Source organism: Panthera tigris, chromosome D4 (genome assembly GCF_018350195.1).
Source record: "Panthera tigris isolate Pti1 chromosome D4, P.tigris_Pti1_mat1.1, whole genome shotgun sequence".
Classification (NCBI taxonomy): domain Eukaryota; kingdom Metazoa; phylum Chordata; class Mammalia; order Carnivora; family Felidae; genus Panthera; species Panthera tigris.
Window position 1 is genome coordinate 82003380 of NC_056672.1, and position 15896 is coordinate 82019275.

At 51.6% G+C, this 15896-nt stretch overlaps 1 protein-coding gene and 1 pseudogene across 5 annotated transcripts in view; both read right to left on the reverse strand.

Annotated features, from left to right (window-relative positions):
- Positions 1-15896, reverse strand: part of DENND1A (DENN domain containing 1A) — a 509265-nt gene that overhangs the window by 84551 nt on the left and 408818 nt on the right. The gene's annotated exons all lie outside the window — the stretch shown is intronic.
- LOC122233348 lies at positions 11978-12126 on the reverse strand (annotated as a pseudogene).

A 15896-nucleotide genomic window follows, 5' to 3' on the forward strand; every position in this document is an offset into this window, starting at 1 on the left:
ATTGTTTAGAGTAAAGGGCTGATATCTGAACTAACTTTAAAATGCAGTGATTAATGGACAGATAAGTCTATACAAAGTGAGCGTAGTAAAATGTTAATGGTACAGTCTAGATGGTAGGCATGAGAACGTTCACTGTAAAACTCCCACAAGGGGACACGGAATATCAGACTTTGGAGGGGCGAGGGTGGTAGCAGGATGTGCCGTTCTATAGTCAACTTGTCCTGACGAGACTCCAACCATGACACCGTGTCATCTAATTTACTGCTAATCTAGTGACAGGAGGTATTAAAAGTGAGTTATAAATGAAAAAACAAACTATCGTACATCTACTGTGAGCCGGGCACTGTTTAAGCACCGGGCTAGTAATGGTTAAACCAGTCAGGGTCCCTCCCCTGAAAGAGGTGGGGAGATCTCTCTCGCTCTCTCACGTGGGCACATACACAAATGTACATGTGACAAGCACATGGAGGCATCTACCCTCTTTTTACAGCTCCAGAAACAAAGCTCTGAAAGGTCAAGGGACTTGCCCAAGACCATGTAATGAGGAGGTGGGGGTGTGGGGTTCACATCTAGGCATGTCTGAGTGTAAGGTCTGGGTTCTTTACTGTTGCCTGCTACCTTTCAAAAGGCCACTACCATCATCAAATCTCATTCGCTTTTTTTTTTTTTTAATGTTTATTTTCTATTTCTGAGAGAGAGTGTGTACGTGGGGTGAGGGGGGGAACAGAGGATCTAAAGTGGGCTCTGCAATGACAGTAGAGAGCCCGATGTGGGGCTTGAACCTACAAACCACAAGATCCTGACCTGAGAAGTCGGATGCTTAACTAACTGAGCCACCCAGGCACCCCAAATCTCATTTGCTCTTGATGAGAGGAGCTACACGGAAGAGCAGCAACCCAAGGTCACTGCCAAATTTCCAGTCCTTCTTTTCAACCTTGCCCCTCATCAGACTAAGTCCCAGCACACCAGCAATGAACAGTTTGCATTCTTTTCCCTTCCACCCAAAGGGAAACCTTTCGGCTTTTAAGGTGGCTTCCCAATCATTACCGCATTTAATCCTCACGTGACCCTAAAAGATGGCTCTGGAATTCCCGTGGTAGTTAGCAACCCATTTGAACTGTGACAGGCTGTCTGCTCAGGCCTCCACTTCCCTCTGCCCCAGGGCTCCTGGGGGCTGGTCAGTCTGGAGCATCTGGATGAGAGCTGGCCCGACAGTTCCAGGCCTTTCACTGCCCACTGGGTCTGTCTGCCCCACCAGGACCCCAACGGCCTCTTGCCAATAACTTCTCTACAGGGACCAAAGGATTCTCCCTCTTGCTCTGGTCGTACATCGGGAGCCTCCCACTTCTTCCTTTAGAAAGTAACTGCAGGGTAATCTGTGGTCCGGCCAAACACTTCAAGAGTCAAAACCATTTCAAGAACCCTCGGAAAGAGATTTTATCTAGTAATGATGAGGAGAAGGCAAGTGTCAGCTGAACTCATCTTACTAGCAATTCGTTCCCTGTGTCGGGATAGACCAACACAACACAATACAGCAACAATAAAAGCCAGCTGGTAACTTGGCTATTAGGAACAAAGCTGTTTTAAGAGAAACACAAGATAAGAGATTTTCTGCTGCAGGGCCACCTTCTTTACCTTCTAAAAGTTCTGATCTCCTGAGCCCTCCCTCTGACCTTGTCAGGCCGCCCCGGTTGGTTCGAGGGTCTCCTCATCAACCCCAGACTTTGCTTCTAGGCTCTCTCCACCCAATGTTGTTGCAGCGCTACCCCGAGGGATCTTCCCAAAGGGTCCCTCTGACCCCCTGGTCACATCACACGTGCCTAAAGCCCACACTGTTCCTTGCTGTCTTTGTGGGGGCTCCAAGGCTCTTGGTTGGCCTGCGAGCCCCCCAGAGGCCTCTCCAGCCATATTTCCTAACACCTCCCCCTGCAAACCAGACATCTCAGTCACCGCACACTGTCTACAGCTTCGGGTACAGGACGCTGTTTCAGACCTTCCTGCTTCTCCTTTTGCCTGGAATGTCCTTTCCTCCCTTCACAAGGCTAACCCCCCAAGCCGTCCCTGTCCCCACGGCCTCCCCACTGTGGAACATCCTCTGGGCTCCTGTGAAACCCGAGCCTGTCTCTACCACATGACATATAGTTACCTGCTTACCCACTGGCCTCCCTCTTGAGGACGTAAGCTCTTTACGGATAGAGAATATCGGTTTGCGATACCTTTCTGAGCACACAGCCTCACACACAGCGGCACTGACTACCTGCGTGTTGAATGACTGAATGAACTAAGCATCCACAATCCTGTATGGGAGTGAGTCCCAGGAAATGAAGTTGATTTCTGAGAAGTAAAAGAATACCAAGATAGTTCGAAACAGACCTGCGCTATCCCAGAATTCTTCCTGAAGCAGACGGTGTCACAGCAAGGCTGCAATTATAGACGTGTGCACACACATGCACACATTGTTTAAAAAAATTCATAGAATGCACTTAACACTGACTTTTTTTTTCCTATTGGAAACCTGTTTACAATCTTGTCCACTGTCAGTCTTAAATGTCACTTTTCAGAGAGATGGCTGCTGCCAGGAGAAATTTATTTTCAAATTGAATCACAGCATGTTCATGCAGAGAAGCGCCTCTTTTGAATCTCCAAATTGGAGGGAATTCAGGGAAGAGAAAGCAAGGTGATTAGAATCTGCAGAGGCTGATTCAGAAGGAAAAATTATGAGGCTAAAATATGCATGGGCGAGCTAAACAGCAGTTATTAGTTGGTGGAGACAGTGAAGGCAGGATGGCAGCTACCTAGAAACCTACAGGAGCAGCGACGATGCACAGGAAGAAGTGGCAGCGGGGGAGGGGGGAGCGAAATGGCGGGGAGAAGCCTAAGCCACAGGAAGCGCACGTTTACCGAATGCCTACCTGTGCCGGGTGCTACAGAAGATGGCTTCACGCGTGTAGCCTCTGCCCCTCTAGGTGTCATTATTCCCACCGTGAAGGTGAAGACACGGTGGGTCTGAGAGGTTAAGAAACCCAAATAAGGAAACGGTAGGTCGGGTTCCACCAGCCATGCTGCCACCAGCTAGTGACCAAGAAAGGGTTTGCCGTAGGCATCGATGTCCCGGCTATTTGCCATATGTGGGGGGATCAAGGAAGGCTTCCTGGAGGAGGAACGCTTGAACTGAATCTGATTACGCTCCTCTGTCCCTGCTCAGAAAAGAGTTGTTAGCTTTTAAGAAAGTGGGTCTCATCTCAGCAAAGCCTCATGAGCAGACAACCCCCCCCCCACCCCGGTGTCATGAGGTTTTGAACACGCCTGTCCTCCATGGCGGATTCTGTGTCCCTGCTGAACCAGTGTGGCCGGCACCTGTGAGCAAAGCGAGCCTGGGCCTGTCTGAACCTAGCTATCTCCCCTGGCAACTGGAGCTGATACCGCCAACCTCAGGGGGACGCCGCCGGGACTGAAAGCGCTGGTGTGTGGCAACGGCTCAGTATGTAGGTCACCATTATGTACGTTGTGCGTTCTACGCATGGTGGCTCATTCCCTTGGTCTGGCAAATGTGTACTCATCCTTCAGGATCCAACTCAAAGGACTCTGCCTTCCCAAGTTTACGGGGTGGTCCTTGCCTTTCGCTCATCGATTCAGCCAGGAGTTGCCAGGGTCCTGCTGGGCTCTCACGGTCAGCTACCTGAGGGTAGTAGTCAAGCAACCTCGCGCGGTGCAATTCCCACCTGGGGTAATGGCTTTGAAGGAGTTCCTGCCGCTGGCAGAGCATATGCCAGGGTGCCAAGATCCGGTCTGGCCCGGAGGCAGCAGAAGATGCTCCCAGGGGAGTGATGGGTGTGCTGACAGAGGAAGGCACGCAGGACCTCCCCCAGCCTCGGTGGGGTGGAGGGGCGCAAAGGAGCCGAGAACAGGGCCAAACCAGCTGGAATACAGAAACCGAGGGGCAAGGGTGTGAGTCAGGGCGGGGAGGCAGGCTGGGCCCACATCACGCAGGCCCTTCTAGGCCAAGATGTTCTAAAGCAACGGGGAAGCCCTAAAGCTTGGGGGGCGAAGGGGGAGGAGTAGATATTTGCACTTCGGGTCATTCTGGCCCCCGGAATGTGTCTGCCAAAGAGGCACAGTGGAAGCAAGGCGCCCGCTGAGATGCCGCCAGGGGAACGCAGGTGAGAGACGCGGAAGCGAGGGGGCAGGAATGGAAACGGAGGGACTCAAGAGCTATTTCAGGAGGTCAGAGTTGACACGGACTGGCACGGCCTAGATCCGGCAGACGGACCATCCCCGCTACCAGGCCGAGGGCCCTGGAGAGGCGGGTGGGACCAGGTGAGAGCCCAGCAGAGGCCCCGAGCAGGGGCTGTCATGCTCACTGCTAAATCCCCGACCCTGAGGGCAGGGCCTGGCACGCAGAAAGTGCTCTCCCACTCCTGACTATACAAACCAGGGGCTAGCGAGCCGCTCCAAGGCTAGCAGCTGGGCCCTTCCGCCCGGCTGCCTGATGACCCCTCACGGCAGCCCCCAGGGACCCAGGAAACAAGCTCCAAGCAGAGCAAAGCGTGTGCCTTGCATGCTTGCCTCTGTGTGCAGACCATCTCTGTCCGGAAAGGATTGCCAGCCCAGTCCCGGGGGTGCTGCCAGGCGCCCCGGTTCTTGTCTGACCGAATGCTTGCACACTCAGTTTGCCAGAGTCTGTCCCGCACTCCATCTGTCACGAAGCAGGCGCCCCGAGTTGATCGGCGTCACGTTCCGGGCGGCCGAGGGAGGGCGTTCTGGGGTGGCTCGGGCTCTGAGGTGGGACGGGCTGGGCTGAGGATTTCTGCCGTTCGCTCTCCGTGGGACCGTGGGAAAGTTTTTAGCTCTCCCAGCCTCAGCTTGGCGTTTGTAAAATGGGGATGACACAACCTACCTCACAGAGTTGTCGTGAGGGGCAGATTTTATGCAAAGCACCTGACTCGGGGCCAGACATGTAATAGAGGCTCGGTGGTTGGGGGCTGTCACTACTGTCCTTGAGACATGGCTTTGTTTTTATAAAAAAAAAAAAGGTTCATTCTCTCTCTCCTGGGACTATACAGCAAACTGGTTAGTGTCGCCTAGTGCATGTGCTCACTGCATGTAAGCTGTTAAATGTTCTCTTTATTCATCTTAAAGTTCGTCTAAATTGGTCAGAGTGACTTGGCTGTGCTGAGTTGGCTGCTCTGGTTTTTGGGAAGCCTGTGCGCCTGTCCTCAGAGTTTCTTACTCAGCATCCAAAGAGCCCATGCCAGGAAACTCTCTGTTTGCACTCCAAGACATTTAGTAAGCCCCCATCTAGCAGGCCACACAGTGAAGACAGACAGTTGGACTCCGCGGGCCCACGGGGCTGGGTTTGAATCCCACCCCCCGCTACCCAGGGTGGGGCAGCCCAGGGCAACCCTCTCACTCAGGGGCAAAGGGCTTTGGCAAGGACTTGACCCTCAAATCCCAGCGTCCTCTCATCCATCAGAGCACGAGCAGCGGGAGATCCACCCAGGGATCCCTCCAGCCAGCCCTCACGCACCGTCCCTCCGCTGCCTTAAATCTTTCAGTGGATGTCCTACCTTCAGGCTGGGCGTCCCTCTGTTTGCCAACATTGACCGCAACCTACTTTAAAAGCCATGCTAGGTACTGGGGAGGGTGCGGGGACACGGACAGGAAGTCCAAAGTCTTCACCCTGCATCGCAGGGCCTCCTGCTCTGGTCCCGGTCTCCCCTTCCTGCCTTGCTGCCCCATAGCCCAACCCCCGCCCCCCAACCCTCGACTTAAGCCGTACTAAAGGCTGGCAGGTCTGTGGATGCACGGGGCGTGCTCTCACTTCTGAGTCTTGCTCGGGTTCTTTCTGCTTGGGTAGTCCTTCGATGGTCACCCACCTGCCCGTAACTCCTGCCCGGTCCCAGGTTCACAGCATGAGCTCGCGTCCACCGTGGCCCCCACGGCGTGGCGTGGCGTGGCGTGGCATGAAACGGAGGCCCTGGGTGAGAGTGGGGAGTACACTGGCCATAGAGGTCAGAACAATTGTCCACGTAGTTTCCTGCCTGTCGTCTCACTAGACTGTGAGCTCCCTGAGGGCAAAAGCTGTGCCTCCGCCATCTAGAGACGACCCATGTGAGTGGCGGAGCCTGGTGTGCTTGAAATGAGCAGTTGTGAGGTCTTGGGGAAATGTGTCTCTTTAAATCAAAAGGCTTCTTGGTGTGGAGAGAGTTAAAATCTGCTCATGCTTATAAACAAGCCCCATCTCCGCTCAGCACTATCACTGGGTGTGAGTCACAAGGCTTAGCAGGTGTGGGCAATAATTAAAGGCTTCAGCAATCTACCTGGGCAAGGTATTTTTGCCTCTTATTCCAAAGAGGAAACTCTCTCTATGGAGAGCAGAGGAGCTCATTAATGAGACTAATTAGGTGTAAAGGGGGTAGAGGCTGGCATCAGCTGCAGCTTGGAGGAGCTAATCATTAAGCTCTGTAATCTCCACTGAACACAAGCAGATCAGGCTCAGGGGCTGCGAGCAGGGCTCCCACACCTGAGTACCTGACCACAGGCTTTGGAGAGGCTGAAGGGCCTTAGCTCTCCCCCCGCCATGCTCCGCCAGGAGACGCACCACAGACACAGACACACACACACACAGACAGCATGGGGTCAGCTTCCAGGGAAAGGAGCCAGACCATCCAAGGAGATGCCTCCCTCTTAGTGTTCACTGATCTTTGAGGAGCATGTTACCGGAAGCTGCGCATTGGGTTTTTACCACAAGCTTTCCTAAACCCAAGGAATGGATCAAAGGATCTCCTTCTTGGCTTCCACATGTGGAAGATAAAACCCTCATGCCTCGATTTCCAGATTTTCTAGCCACCACGAATGTTTAGCTAGCACTGGGCACATTTCTCTTTCTGGATCTACCTCCTCCCTGGCCTGTGAGCTCAGTGACCCGCGGACAGGGGAGTGATTCCCCCTGGGATCTTCAGTGACCGGCTTCCCAAGAAATCATCGATACGGTGGATGTGCGCAGGGTGGCAGGGAGAGAAGAGATGGAGGGGTTCCGGCACTGCCTCTTTTCTCAGCTCTGTGGTGGCTTTGGTCAAGTCACAAACGGGCCCTAATTCCCTCATCTGTAAAAGGAGCGTAAGAAAATCATGGCCCAAGAGCATTTTAAAAAAATAATAAACCGTTTGTAAAAGTAGTTCACTTACAATTATCGTGTGTTTAAAACTTCCGTAAAAGGAGAGAGGGGAGGATCATGACGGAAGGGGGAAAATAATTCCAATACAGCCCCCACACTGGGCTTGAGTTAGCCAAAGGGCAGGGCGTCCTCGGGCAAGGTCACTGGAGCGGAGAGACTTACACCTGGGAAACTGGAATCTGGATGCTGGCGCCGGGGAGGGTCTGCACTGTTTTTGTTTTTTTAATTTTATTTATTTATTTTTTTAATGTTATTTTTGAGAAAGAGAAAAACAGAGTGTGGGTAGGGGAAGGGCAGAGAGAGAGTGGGAACACAGAACCCGAGGCAGGCTCCAGGCTCTGAGCTGTCAGCACAGAGCCCGATGCGGGGCTTGAACTCATAGACCGCGAGATCATGACCTGAGCTGAAGCTGGACGTTTAACCGACTGAGCCACCCAGGCGCCCCTATGTCTGCACTGTTTACAGAGTTCACTTGCCATGGCTTTTGGGCCCTGCCACCAGCCCCCCCAGGAGGCTTTGCATCTCAGCAACATGCCCTCAGAGACTCCTGGGAGGCAGGGAAGGAGGCAGCTTGGCAACCTGTCCCCCCCATGAGATCCACTCCGCAGAGCACACCCCACTGATCTTCTACACCTGCAGCCATGTCCAACGGGAGCTCTCAGAAAGTCCTACCAACTGAGCCGCAAGGGTCCAGTTAACAAACTCTGAGGGTCACTTTGCTGGTGATGTCCTCCTTGTCCTTAGAGCCTCAGCTCCTACGCAAGTACCTCGGTGAAGCCCTCCATGATAACCACTTCTCCCTCCGCCCCACCACTGACCTGCTGTCCGGATGCTTCGTTCCCACATTTGTCTCTTCATTCCCATGTGAACGGAAAGTAGCAAAATCCCCTTTCCCGGCCGGGGTTCATCTTGCCAACCCACACCCAGCCAACGGGTGGGCATGTGACCCTGACCTGACCAATGTAAGGACCCCATCCTCTGGTCACAGCGATTGGTTCAGGGGGGCCCAGATGTGGCCAAGCTGGGCCAAGCAGGCTCCTATGAATGTGCATGCCTCACTTCAAGCTCTACGGACCACACGGGCCCTCATGCCTCTATCAAAAAGCAAGAGAATGTTTGAAAATAAAAACTGACGGGAAAAGAAGAGCCAAACAGTGGTCAGTGAGAGATTAGCCAACATCACGGGAGCTCCTGAATCCAGCCTGCTCGTAGTAAGAGAAGCCTGGGACTTCTCAGTCACATGAGCCAAGAAATTCTCCCTCCTGCCTTTTCTGCCCAAGTTAGGCTGGACTTCTATCATCTACAACCGAGAGAGGCCAAGCCAGAGTTTAACCAGGTCTAGGGCCGTTTCAGTCTGCCCGCAGGTATGTTTTTCTTCCCTCCTCAATCTCACTTCTGCTACTGTCCTAAATTAGAACAGTCTCCATGGTCATTTCTACCCCCCTCCTGTCTTTTCGTTATAAGCCAAAGTCTCAGTTCTTGATATGAGGCAAACAAGGACACGGCAGGGCCCAAGGCTGCTTTCAGATCAATGCCTGTGGCCCCCAAATGGCTCTCCTGGGTGCAGATGTCCTGTGGACACATGTCCTGTGGACACTTTCTGGCCCCACATGCTCCTTATAAAGGCCCCTGTTTGTTTCTCAAAGTTTGTTTGTTTGTTTTTGCCCGAAGATCCCTTAGAATGTTTTCCATCATTTTCTTGCTCTGAACAACAAAAATCACAAAAACATAAATATACACAATATCCTATAATATCAAGAGCTTTCAAATAATTGGGAAAAAGAGGAGGGAGGGGGAACCAAAGATCTGCCCATTGAACAGTATGAAGCACTCTGAAAGCAAATGCTGATATGTTTGCAGCCTTTATGTTGTAACGGATGTATTATAACCCCCTTTTACGGATGTAGAAACTGAGGCTTGAAGAGTGTTAAGTAAGTTGCTTTCTATCACACTTCTTGGCAAATGCGTCCTCCTCCCCTCTCGAGGCCCAGCTCCAGTAGTGTCTCCCATGTGAACTAAAGCCTCCGTCCTGGAATTCCAGCAAAGTCCCCAATTCCTCCATCCGGAGGTTACCACAGGGTATCCCTCCCGTCGGTTACAGGTGCGCCTCTACCATTAGACAAGATCTCAAGGCAGAGACTGGATTTCACCCATCTGCACATTCTATCCACCAGCACAGGGCTTGGCCCAGGGCAGGGTTGCAATGAATGTTTGCTGGAGGAAAGAAATGGATGAGGGAGTCGTGATCTGAACCCTGCTGGTTCAAATGTAAGCCAGCCAGGGCTTCCCCTCCCCCAGCTGCCTCCGTGACTGCCAGCACCTCTGAGCCTCCCTCTTGTTCTCCCCGGAGGGAGTCAGGCTGGGTAGCAGAAGTGGTTACAAGACCAGAGGGAGCACGGACAATGGTAATAAATATGTAAAACCCAGAATTCATTACATCCAGCTAATTCTAAATGCAAAGGACACCATGTCTTCTGAGACGGACCCCAATGAAGGAGTCTGGTTTGCAGCGGTTTGAAGAGTGGACCAGAATTGTTTGGTCCGACTCAAGAAATCATGCTCTTCTTGCTGGGCAAGATATTCACAAGGCTCTCCATCCACCACCCCCCACCCCCAACAAGCCTGCCTCAGTTTCAGTTCTGTAAGGGACCCTCCCTATGGTCCTGGAGAGGCCTTGTCACCTGATGGTGCTGGACTAGTGACCCTCGTGGCAAGAACTTCAAAATCTTTTATTTATTTATTTATTTATTTATTTATTTATTTATTTATTTAAGTGTTTATGTATTTTTGAGACAGAGCACCAGCGAGGGAAGGGCAGAGAGAGAGGGAGACACAGAATCTGAAGCAGGCTCCAGGCTCTGAGCCATCAGCACAGAGCCCGATGCGGGGCTCGAACTCACGAATCCGCGAGATCATGACCTGAGCTGAAGTTGGACACCCAACCGACTGAGCCACCTGGGTGCCCCAAGAACTTCAAAATCTTTAAAGCAGAGGATGTAGTTTTCTTAAAGAGACGGTGTTACAGAGAGATGTCTGCTTACACAAAGTAAGTTCTGTCCTCCCGGAGGGGGGGATGCTTCATAAACTAGAAATAAAGTGAGTGTCCCTCATGCAGTGCACTTGAAAACAGGCACCTTTGTGTGGTGCCTGCCTTCTTTTTCTTCAGCCCCAAAGAAAGGGAGAAAGGGCCTGCCAAGCCACCCAGGAAAAACAGCTAATGCTTACAATTCGGCCAGGCAGGAGGTCTGCAAATGCTCCCCTCTGGCCTCCCACACTCAAAACATTTGTTAGAGTAAAGGCTTCAAAGGTAGAAATGGGAAAAAGATTTTCCCTCTGCCCTGTAACAGCTGAGAGAATATCTTTCTGTTCCCTCTGCGATGCATGCGTGCGAGTGCACACGCGCGCGCACACACACACACGCACACACACACACACACACACACACACACACACACACCACGTGCACACAGCTGCAGAAGAGAACCAAAAGTACACGCCTAGCTAGAAAGGAGGGGACTGGGCTTGAGACTGCAGATGAAGGTCACGCCAAACCATGTGATCTAAAGTCAGAGGCTCAATTCCTAGTTCCAAAAAATATGAAGACTAAAGGAGATTAAGACAGAGGGCGTGGGGGGCACCTGGGTGGCTCAGTCGGCTAAGTGTACCACTCTTGAATTTGGCTCAGGTCATGATCTCATGGTTCATGGGATGGAGCCCCACCTCGGGCTCCACGCTGACAGTGCAGAGCCTGCTTGGGATTCTTCCTCCCTCTCTCTGCCCCTCCCCTGCCCTCACTCTCTCAAAATAAATAAACTTAAAAAAAAAAAAAGACACACAGTGTGGGTAGAAGTGCTCATTGAACTGCCAGCACCGCGGTGGGTACACAAAGGACATGCTCCCATGGACGAATCCTGGCACTTGCTGGATTACACTGACTGGGTCTTCATCCTCAACTATAGGAAAGACTTGAGGCCCCTATTCCTCCTCCACTAAGTCTCAAGACTTCTTCCCTGTTGACTCTGCCTTAGTGGCATGAGCTCCAAATAAAGTTCTCCACCTGCCTGTGGTACTGAAGGCCCCGGTTAAATCATGTATTATTATTATTTTTTAACACAAAGGTGAAGTTCAGACCTTACCAGTCATTAACACTTTAGTGAAAAGGAGTCCATCCATTTGGTGTCTAAAACCAGAAGAAGTCATACCACATTTTGTGTTCCCACTCTTAATAGGGGGTAAGTCAGCTTGGGGGTGAGACTGGGTGGGAGAAGAGGAGGCTACTTTAGATACAACACAGGCTGGTGTTCATGAGACATCTGGAAAAACCCAGTCTTCGTGTGGGCAGAATGGACAAACATGGGCTGAACAACCACAGCTGGATAATGGGTTTGTAGCTGTTGTTAAAACTGCTGGCCAATGTGCTTGGCGGGCAGTAGAACTCTCTACTTTGTTCTAATCTCGACCAACATCATTGATAGTGACTTAGAAACATAGAAAATGCTGATCAGATCTGTAAAGGAGCTGGTGACAGAAAGGATTTAAAAAATTCTCAGGAGACTGGAACCATGGGCTGAAACTAACAAGTTGAGATGTATTTGGGACAAATGTAAATTTCTACACTTAGGTTCAAAAAAATCAACTCTAGATATACTAGTCAAGGCTGACCTGTTTTAAAAGAAGTTTATATGGTAGGTGTAAAAGAGGCAGGATTTATGTTTGGTATGTGTTCAGCAATGGCCCACGTGTGATACGGTTCAAGAAAAGAATAATGCAACCCGTAACCATTCACAGAAGTAGACAATCTCAGACTGCACTCAAGGGCAGTGGAGTCTAATTGAACAATAATGCGAGTCACATACGTAATTTTAAGTTTACTAAGTAGCACGTGTGGAAAGTAAAAAGAAACGTGGGAAATTCTACACTTGATCTTAGCCAAAAGGCCGAGAAGCAATAGGGAAATTCTAATATATTATATTTCACCCAGCGTATACAACAATTATAATTTCAACCTGTAATCTATATAGGAAATTATTAATGAGTTTTACATTCTTTTATTCATACTAAGTCTTAGACATCTGGTGTCTGTTTTACCCTTACGGCACATCTCCACCCGCACTAGCCACATTTCATGCGCTCAGAGGCCAAACACAGACGGCCGCTCCTGTACTGGACATCGTACGGCTAAAGTAAGGTTGAGGGGTCCACTGAGTTCTGTTCTCGTCAGCCACACCTGGAGCATCTGGTGTTCCAGACATTTGAGGTTGGACAATGGCAAAGCACAGCCCTCCAGAGACCAGGTGAAGAACTGGATGAGAAGGCTCAGTCCAAAAGGACTGTGCCCCTCTAGTACCAGTAGAAAAATCACCAACGATACTGACGTTACGTGACTACCAAGGGAAAAAAACAAAAACAAAAACAAAAAACTAGGAGTAGTGGATGAAAATTGTAGGAAGATTTTGGCTCTGTAAGAGTAAGTTTCCCCAACATCAAAGGTGTGCCAGCAGAAGCCAGCTGACCCACAAGAGAGTGATACACACATCCAAGCTGCCTACCAACTCTGGGATTCAAGGCTTGGAGACACTAAGTATGACCATCAAGTAAAATGACTGTCTAGCCAACAGACCAGAACATACACACCCAAAGAGGTCTTCTCCTTCAAGTAGTCTTCTTGGGAGGGGACAGGTTTATTCTGGCCAAACCTCACAGGCTGCCTGTATAATTCTGGTTGTGGGAAACAGGGATCGTAGGGCCTTACTTTGTATAGTTCTAGCCCTCAAGGAGCTTGTAAGCGAGTGTCTGCAGTGAACATTCCCAGAGTAATGTTGTCAGCGTGCTGGCCCTCAGCTGACTATGGTGAGCAGAAAGTACTAGAAGGGTCTCTGAGGCCCTCTCCACTTAAGAGTCTGTGTGAATGCCCCTCTTGCCATCTCACGGAAAAAGAACACTTCCAGTTGCCCTTATGGATTTCCAGGCTGGAGGGGCCTCTGGCTCTTCAAAGATCCTGGGAAGCCCAGAGCTCTGCTTTGAAGGTGTCAGTACCCATTGGTCATCTCTACCTGAATGTGCCATGGACACAACAACAGTAACATGTCCCAGACGCGGCTCCTTCTGTTACCCCAACCCTCAACTTGTTCCTCTGTGAGTCCAGATTTGGGGGAGCTCGCCATTAAGCTAGTCAGCCCTCTCTGAGCTGGGTGCTGGACCTCAAAACCCTCATGTGGGGGACCTCTCGGGGAAGGACTTCCTCTCCTTTCCCAGATGTTCATACGGGTCACTGTGTGTCAGGCTCTGTGCTGGGCACCAGGGACCACCAAGGACGCTAATGGGGATGGGGCTCCTGTCACTGAGGGGCTTGGACATTAGGTAGAGGCTTGCCTGGGTAGAAAGGAGGCCGGAAAGAAGAAGGTGCCCATCCTACCTGGGCTGTCAGGATAAGTGTCACAGAGGAACAGAGGGTGGTGACGCTGGTACTGAGCTTGGAAAGCCCGGTTCTGCAGACCCCGCGGGGCGTCTCGCCTACAGAGATGAGCAGGAACGCAAGAGGAAGAGGTGGGGCCTTTGGGAACAAGTGTCTCCACAAGGGGCCTGAGGGTGACGAGAGGAGACCGCGAAGTGAAAAGAGGTCGCTGACCAGGTCGTGAAGGTCTCGGATGCCCGGCCAAGGAGTTGAGACACTATCCTGTATGGACCAGGGGACAGAGGAGGGTTTTAAGATCAGATCTGTCAGGAGTAAGTGTACACTTTTTTATTATAAGAATTTTTTTGTCCTGCCTTCATTTTAGTAAAAATGAAGCATTATGGGGCTGGCAAATCATTTCTGCATCCCAAAGACAGTGCGACATGTGATAATGACTGTGAAGCGCGGCTAAGCCTGTTAGCAAGAATGACCAGGGAGCGAGAGGCAGGAGTGATGCATTACCCTCCACCATCGTCTCTTTGTTTGAGGATCATTAGGAAGGGAACCATTAGAAAAACGCCAGCCAGGTAATAGGAGGGAAACAGGTCTTGGCAGGGCTGTGTTTCCCATGGAGAAATTAGCAAATAAAATTCAGAGAAGAAAGCGGGGGCTTCTGGGCTCACCCCGTGGGGCTCCTGGGGAATAATGGCACATGTGGCTCCCACCTGAGGAACCCTTGATGAGGCAGCAGACGTGTCCGACATTCTGTGACAGGCTTCGGGTGAGCAGAGCGTCCTTCCCAGGCAGGGCCGTGGTCCCCAGGCCCATCACCCCTGGGGCCCTCTTCCAGGCACCGGGTGATGCACCAGGCATGCGTGACGACTAAGGCACCACTTGGTCCCCAGGAAGCTCACACTCCCTGATGTGGTGGTATCCGAGCCTGGAGAGAGGCAGGGCGGGCCTCGCTTCGTCATCCCCATCCCGTAACTCTGGGCCATGGCAGGGAGGGATGCCGTTTACTCACACGCCCATTCCTGCTGCTTGACTTACACCAGGGTCCTCTTGTCATTGCAATCGTTCAGATCAAGAGCATAAGAGGAGAGGCGACTCACTGGTCAGAATGAAAACCGAGGACTTGGGAACTGCCGTTATGGCAGATGGGGGTTATCCAGCGAGTGGGGCTATCACATCAGCAACTCTCTCTGGCTTCCGGTACCCCCTTATCCAAGAGTTTCCCAGGGCGCCTACCTTAGGCCAGGAGCTAGGGAACACAGAGGAGTAATCACAGCCTGTGCCCTAAACTGTCCCGTTGGGGCTGGCATTTCTAACCGGGGTATGCATACTTGAAGAAATGTAGCTTGGCCAAGGACCTGATTTCTGGGGGTCAGAGTTGGACACACTGCCTTCAGGGCATCTGAGAAGTGCACCCGGGTGATGAAGAGCTGCCTGAGTTACAGGTGGGAAGGGACAGGGTGTGGAGAGCGACGGAGGAGACAGTAGAGGCCAGGAGACCAGAGGGTGACAACTTGTACCACCATCACTTCACGAACAGCTTCTGGCCCTCTCTCCTGGTGGCAGTTTGGATAAAAAGCAGACATCTCAGGGGGAAGGAGGGTGGTGATCTGTCTCTGGGACTCTAGGAACAGCCCACCCCGGTTTCTGGGGAGGTCCCCTCCACCAGAGGCGCTACCTCCTAGGGATACAGAACCGGGCAGGTGGCCGGAGGCTCGTCACATTTCCTGGTAGTGTGGCAGGGTGCATTCGAGGGGCCAGGGTGGAGAGTCTCTCAACCGAGGACCGCTTCAGTGGCAGGGATTTTCATGTCACCTTGTATTGCTAGAGGAGGTTCCAAAGAGGAGACTGGATCTCCCCCGAGCTTTCCCACTTAGCTGATTCTCACACTGGTTCTCCAAAGGAACCTGGAGCAGTGTGGCATACAGGCCACGGAGTTGGCCTAACTTGAGTCTGACTCTGGATTCTGACACCCACCAGCAGCCAGGGGAACCTGGGCATACGTAACAACGGCATCCTCTTAAATCAAACCTGACCCGTCGTGAGGCTGACAGACAGAGCGGGTGCTACCTCCATTTCACAGATGAGAAAAATGAGGCCAAATGACTTTTGGGGGATTTACATGGCTTTTAGGGAGTAAATCTAGGGCTAGAATCCAGGAACCTTATTGCTGAGTTCAAGATTTGGCCACAGCCTCTCGGGAGCATTGGCCAAAGGTGCCTCAAGGTCCCAGAACACACCCTGGAGAGTGCAGCTAAGAATTCCACTCCAGTTTGGTCCTAGATGGATCATTAAGGCAGCTCCTCCCAGTTC